Consider the following 7,596-nt stretch of genomic DNA (forward strand, 5'->3'; position numbering starts at 1 on the left):
AGGGATTAAGTGCTCTAATAATAAAATCAATTAGTAACAATGCTTGAAACCTCTTGGTGGGTGGATTAGGACTTGAACAATTTATTTGTTGCCATAATGCGTGAAAATTTAATAATTTAAAGATAATTAAAGATAACAAGAATATTCATGTTGAGAAGTTGTTTGATATTTGAAATGGTTGAGAAAGGTTAGAGAGTGATTTGATTCAGATAGAACCCTTGAAGGGTGAAAATATCATAATTTTAGGAAAGATTCTACCGAAATTTTATAAAACTTGAATGAAATTGAATAATAAAGATAATGAGGATCGTTATATTTTTATAAAGACTAGATATTTGGTGGAGTTTAATTTGATTAATTCCGATTAATTTATTTATATGTTAATTTAGGATTTAGGATTTAGTTATCATATGCTAATTTAGGATTTAGGATTAAGTTAATTTAGGATTTAGGATTTGGTTATCATATGCTAATTGCATGCCTTAGAAGAATGAAATGTTAATTAGGGTGGAGACTTCAGGTTTAGCGTGGGGGTGGGTTTAGGACATTAAAGATAAATTCCCTTATTAAAGTCTAAATAATTAATAATAAGCATTTTCTATGTGACTATATCAAATATTATTTCAACTATTAAGTTTAATTTACTTGCTTATGATATTTGAAGATATAAAATTAATATTATACAAATTGTATTAAATTATTAATCATACATTGTACCTAAATCATCATATGTTGTCTCTACTAGTATTTGTGTCTTGCAATTTATGCAATGTAATAACTTCTATGAATAAATGAGAATGTAAAGAATTAGTTCTACTTGAGTATTCATTATGATAATCTATGTGAATGCACAAGAATTATGAAACTATTATAAATAACTATGAAGTAATATATTATGAAGTCATTATTACAAAATAAACCTCATGATGATTGGATGAATATGTATAACAATTATTTGCTAAAATTTCTGAGCATAACTCAAATAAAAATATTGTCTTTTTAATGTACAAATAAGTTAATATATTCTACTAGAAATATTCTGAATTTAATTGAGTTTTGACTGATGTTGTGGCTTGAGATTGGTTGAATTTGTGAAAATTGTAAAAATGAATATATGTTAAATTTTAGGGGAGGTTATGTCAAAATCTTTTTGAAATAATATAAATGTTGAAAGATTTGTGTTGTATATATGCTGATTAATGTCAATAATATATTCTCTTTACAGACATGATGACAGGTAGCAGAGGTAAAACGAGTGGGTCTCGTGGTCATGGTAGAGGGAGATTTTCACCGGATCCCTAGGGACTGCTCAGTCGTCGCCCTCTACCTCGACTACTCCATCGACCCCAGTGATGTCATAGGTGAGTCTAATGGACTAGTGGTTCATCATGGTCACAAACTCGAACTACAGGACTCCTTCTGCTATACCCCCTCCGCCCCTACAGCTCCAACGATAGAGCCTGCAGTGGGTAATTCATCTAATGCATCCCAGCCAGGTGTCCCTCTTCCACCGCCTGTTATACGGATGAGGATTTGGCCTGATGGCGTGAAAGCATGAGTACATACTATTTTAATGTCTTTTATTTGCAATCTATTTTGAATTTGTTAAGTTCTATGTGTTTTTATATGTTTTTTAATCTTAAATTTTTCATTGATAGATTTGCACCAAATAACAATGCATGTACACAAGAGATCTCCAATGTGATTAAGTCCATGTACGATAACACGTGGCTGAACTACACGAAGATCCCTACTGAAACCAAAGAGCAATGATTTTAGAAGTGGGCGGTAAGAACCCAATGTTGTTGAATTAACTGTATTTTATTTTGACTAACTAATGTTGTGAATTACTTTGTATAGGAGAAATTTATCTGGGAAAAGAAATATGATATCTTGATTAGGAAGATCTATGACCACCGAGTAGCTAAGTGACTTCAGCAGATGATGCAGGACATTCGTCAGGGGAGCAACCACCTCATGATTTGGTTCTGTCTAGATCTTAAGAGGAATTAGATGTCCATTTTAGTACTAATGAGGGGTTCAAGCGTCGCCGTTTGACGAATAGAGCTAACAGGGCTTCGCCGAGGTCGTCGAAGTATATTGGTGGGTTGGTGACTTTCATGAAGACGAAAAGCAGGCTGTATGTAGTTTATTTACTAATGTTTGTTAATTATTACTTGAATTAATTGTTGCTTGATTTATTTAATTAGTTGGTTTAAATATGTGTAGTATAAGTCGTTGGATCATGAGACGACATTGGTGGAAACCTTTAAGTATAACCATACGTTGAAGGCCAATAAGGAGAGATTTGCTGATGAGCGGTCTGCGGCTCATTATTTAAGTTTTAATTAATTCTGACTTTGAAATTTATTCGGTTTAAAGTCAATTAACTATCATACTGATCACAACGTGTGTTACACAGGAGGACTACACACAGAGATTGGAGGTTGCGACCTAGCAATCTCAGCCGTCTAGTGGAGACAACCCTAGCTCTAATTCCTCGGTGGTAGATCCTGATAGGGTTTGGAGCAAGACCGCCTCTGAGTCCTACAAGGATTGCATCTTCGCGTTGTGGTCGTTCTTCGCCAGTAGACTCCGCACCTCCGCATTGGCGGCTTCATCTGCCTCTGTCTCTGCCACCAGCTCTGCCGATCCCAAGAAAGTTGTCGACTTGAGGGAGGAGGTACAGAAGCTCACACAGGAGCTTCACCAACAAGTTCAACAGTTTGAGCAGAGGTACAACGAGCTTCTTGCACGCGTGGGAGACACCGTTGGCTACATCTCAGAGCTAACAGAGAAGTTGGAGTGGCTAGAGCATTTCTTAGAGCAGATGGAGGTGTACAACGAGTAGATGTGGGTTAGAGGTAGTGGTGCTGCTGGTACTAGAGGCAACACTGCTGGTAGGGCACCGATATCAGCACCTACTCTGCCGCCTCAGCAGCGGGAAGATGACGACGACGATTACCAGGATCCGTAGGGTTTAGGGATTTATTTATTTTATGCCTATTTTGTTGTATTATACTTCTTTGGCTTTTTATTATATTTAGACCATTGATATTTAATAAAATTATTAGTTTATTTCTGGTAATTTTAAATTTCTGCTCTAATTTTATAAACAAAAATTTTAATTTGACTACTAATTATGCAAAAAAAAAAAGAAAAAAAGAAAAAAATAACTACCATAGAATTTATTGGCAGAAAAATCCGACGGTATTTGGGCGCCACGAAACATAATACAGCGCCAAAGTTACCGTTGAAAGAATCCGACGGTAATCAACCATTAGTTTGGTCGTATTAATTAAAAAAGTCGGTGCAAAATCCGCCGGTAATTAGTGTCAGACAAAATAATCCGCTAGTAAAAATTTTCTGATGCCGTTTTTACTGTCAAATTCAATTTGATGATAAATATGTCGATAATTCTGATTGTACTCAACGTATTTCTTGTAGTAAATGGGATGAAAAAGCACCTAAAGAAACTACAGGGAAAACACTTTAGGGAAAGAAAATCCCGCTAAATTAGCTAAGAAACATACAGAATACAAGAAGACAAAGAAAAGAAAAGAAAACATGACATCCATATTGTAAACTGTGACCCATGGAGGCTAGACAATCAGCACAAGAATTTGCTCTTCTAAAGGCATGAAACATTTTCCAATTTCAGATCATGCCACAATATCTCCAAATGGCTGCAACTATGGTTTTTGCTGAATTGAATTCCATTGATTGATTGAGACAGAGATTAATTGTCATCTTTGAATCAATGTTAATTTCCATATCAGTAAAACTCATACTCTTAGCCAAATCTAGACTGAGCAAACCCCCCTAACTTAGCCAACATAACAGAACAAGTGCCCAAATTAGCACTAAAACAAGCTAAAAACTGCCCCTCCTGATCTTTGATGATGCCGCCACAAAAAGCTCTACCATTATTATCAACTGAACCATTTGAATTCAATTTTACATAACCCGGTTTTGGCGAGTGCCACCTGATATGACGTTCTTCAAACTCGCCAATTGTTCTTCTAACCCGACCACATTCATCTTAGGCTAGATGATAATCTTTCACAAGACGAAAAGAGAGCTCATGAATATTACCCTCGTGGGCTATATTAGGTCTGTCAAAAATATTCCTGTTTCGATGTAACCAAATAAAGTTTAAAGTGCTAGCAAAAAAAAAGGGGGCCAAGAAACCCTTTGAAAGGAGATTAGTTCGAAAGGTTCTCTAATAGCCAATGTTTGATAGGCTTATTAAAAAAATTTTTAGGGCCCAATCTGTTGTCTAAGCTCTTCCATGTTTGGTGAGCGACACAGTAGTCACACATAACATGGAGCAAAGACTCAGTCTCATTACAAATATCCAATGTTCTGAAAACCGGACCGGACTGGCCGGTTGAACCGGTTAAACTGGGAACCGGTGAGAGAAACGGTCCGGTCCTCCTCCTAAAACCGCCAATTTCAAAACAGTTGGAAAACCGGAAAACCGGCAGAAAACCGGTAGGTTGGGCCGGACCGAAAATCGGCCGGTTCTTAAAAAAACAAACCCACGCCGTGTCACTTACCCCCTCCCCCAAATACCTTCGTGAATCAAATGCCCTCAGTCCCTCACCACTCACCAACCCTAGCTTCTTCAAGAATTCAGAACCCAAACCAAAAACCTAGCCTCTTCAACGGATTCGACGCCGCCGCTCGTCGTTGTAGGCGCCTCCGCGGCCTCCTCCTCCCCCTGTTCCAAACCAAATCCCTAGCTCGGCACGTCGTCGTTGCGTCGTCTTCTAGCTTCGCTGTTCAAGGCTTCGAGTTTGAGATGCTTGCCGTGGTGTCGCCGTTGTCGTCTTGCTCTCAGTTGAAGGTTAGTGGCACTGTTTAATGATTCCCTATGCTCTGTTGAGTCTGTGTTGAAACTTGAATGTCTGATAATTAGTGATTTCTGAATCTGAAATGACGTAAATCATTGGTTTTGTGTTGTTGAAATTATGTTGTTGAAATGGATTTGTTATGTTACTGGCCTGCTGCTGCCATTTTTTAATTTTTGAGTATGATATTTATGAATTTTTGTTGAAATAGTTATTGATTTGAAGGTTAGGGTGATTATTTGTTCTGGAACTGAGTCTGTTGTTTCACTGCCTGATGGGAAAGTAAGTTCTCCCCATCCTCCATTGGATTCGTCCTGCTCGTCGCCCTCTTGATGGTTAGTGACTTTGGTGTGCACTTGTTCTTCGTTTTTCGTTTTATTCTCTGACTCTTTGTTCTGAAATCAACAAATCATTGAATGATTATATTGATTATGGGGTTTTGTGTCTTTGTTCAAATTTGCATAATGTCCCCAGAATTCTTTGCTGAGAACAAGAACATTGCAGGATTTGATAATGTAGGAGTGGCGTGTCTGATTTTTATGTTTCTATTGACTTTGTGATTTGTTTGTATTTATATTATATGGATTTCATATCAGCCAGGAAAATCTCTTTATACTACTGTTAGAGAGCTCGTGGAGAATTCGCTTGACTCAGCGGAATCGATATCGGAGCTTCCGGTAGTTGAGATAACCATGTGAGTTTGCATTTGAAAGTACAATGAACTAGTAAATGATTGATTGTTCCATGCTGACATGGTTGTTGCAGTGAGGAGATAAAGAAAAGCAAATTTAATTCTATGATCGGTCATATAATTATATACAAAGGCACACGTTTTTAAATGTTTATTTGTAACCATATTCTTGCCAACTTTTTCTTCTTTGTATTGATGTGCCATTGTTGTAACAACTATTTGTTGCAAATCAAAAGAAACCAGCTGACATCGTGGGCATACTTGTTACAAACAGAAGCAAGCTTCTGAGGTTATTGGGTGACTTAAAACTCGATAAAGGTATAGTAGGGAATTTACAGCACTTGTTTTTACTGAATCATGTTCCCATGATCACATTTATTGGAATTTTGTGCAGAGGACGAATAGTTTGAAGATGACAAAGCAGAAGTTATGAAGGAAATTGCCGCTCTGGAACCTAAGGATCGCCCTTGAGCTTAAGATAGTGTCAAGTGGCAGATTGTGTTGTGGCATTTTGCTTACTGAAATGTCTCTTGCTATAGTTTTTTAAGTGTCCATCGACTTGAGACGAGCTCTTCACTCAAATTTCAATGATTCCATTCTGTAATTTAATTTCCATTTTGTAAATTAACTGACAAATAAGTTGCTAAAATGAGCCACAACTAGAACTAGGGTATGGGGCTATGGGCACTGGTGGTTTTAGAAAGATGTGGGCAGCAGCCTGCCTTGACTCCTTTACCATCAATTTTTGAGTTTATAAATTGCTGGAGCTGGAGGTCATGCAATCTTTGACCGTCTACAAGTTTGTGACTTGTTGAACCTGAATGATGGCTGTTTCTGGTGTCTGCGTACTTCACGGTCAACACTAGCTGATTTTTAAGGTTTTGATGATTGATAAACCATGATGTTAGAATTTAATATTTAGATATGCTTTTATTACTATTTAACTTTTGAGTTTTGATTTTGATAAGATCATATGTATTTGGTTGATGATATTTTATGTAGTGTTTTAAATTTCGAAGATATTTTAAGATTTATATTAGACTATAATTATATTTTAGGATGTGTATTTATAATTTTTTTATTATTCTATTCTAAAACGGTTTTTCCGGTTGAACCACTGGTTAGACCGATTAGACCAGTGAACCAGTGAACCAGTAACTAGAGCGGTTTAATGACCGGTCCGGTTTTCTAAACCTTGCAAATATCACAACTATCATCTTCAGTCATCATGTGCCTATGCCGTCTGTAACATCCTTTAATTAGAAGTAGTCAAATGAAACTCATTTTGTTTAATCAATTTTCGAAAGCTAACTTTAGTTTCATTTTTAAGCTCAAAACGTTTCCTAAAAGACTAAAAAAAAATCATTTTGTTTCACCAATCAAATTCAATTGCTTTTAAATTCACTAAAAACTTCTCAAAACATAATTCTTCAATCCAAATTTTCAATCATGGTCTTAATTGAAACAAACATCATTTATTCTTTATAATTATTTGCCTTACTTTAAATTTTGCTAAAGTGCCCCAAAAATATAATTCTTTTAATAATTAATCAAACCAAAATAAGTTAATTCTCATAAAAATTTTGGCAGAACCTCCCTAAAACTCGAATCTTTCCACCCATCAAGGATTCCATCCAAACTAATATCTCTCAACTCTTCTCAATCATTTCCAATACCAATCAATTTTCAATATCAAACCATTTCATTAAACCATTATCATAACAACACCAACTCAGAGAAAACAACATAATCACTAACTCAAAAAAATCAACAAAATTCCACCAATCAATTTCCAATATCGAACCATTTCATTAAACTATTATCACAACAATACTAACTCAGAGAAAATAACATAATCACTAACTCAAAAAAAAATCAACAAAATCCACCAATCAATTTCTAATATCAAACCATTTATCCAAAATTATTCAATTTAATCTATAAGACTCATATAATCACAAATATATTTTTCACATCGATATCGATTTATAATAATTCCTTGAAATAAAAGTGAGTTTTAATAAAAATCCTACATCGATTAGTCGAAACCCA

At 35.7% G+C, this 7,596-nt stretch overlaps 1 long non-coding RNA gene across 1 annotated transcript; it reads left to right on the forward strand.

Annotated features, from left to right (window-relative positions):
* The first annotated feature begins 4,755 nt into the window (after positions 1-4,755).
* Positions 4,756-5,712, forward strand: LOC107648666 (uncharacterized). Its single transcript, XR_002348635.2, has 3 exons — positions 4,756-4,849; positions 5,065-5,188; positions 5,450-5,712. It is a non-coding gene; the product is annotated as an uncharacterized LOC107648666 (long non-coding RNA).
* Positions 5,713-7,596: the final 1,884 nt, after the last annotated feature.

Source organism: Arachis ipaensis, chromosome B6, assembly GCF_059453495.1.
Source record: "Arachis ipaensis isolate K30076 ecotype BB chromosome B6, ASM5945349v1, whole genome shotgun sequence".
In the NCBI taxonomy this organism is placed as follows: domain Eukaryota; kingdom Viridiplantae; phylum Streptophyta; class Magnoliopsida; order Fabales; family Fabaceae; genus Arachis; species Arachis ipaensis.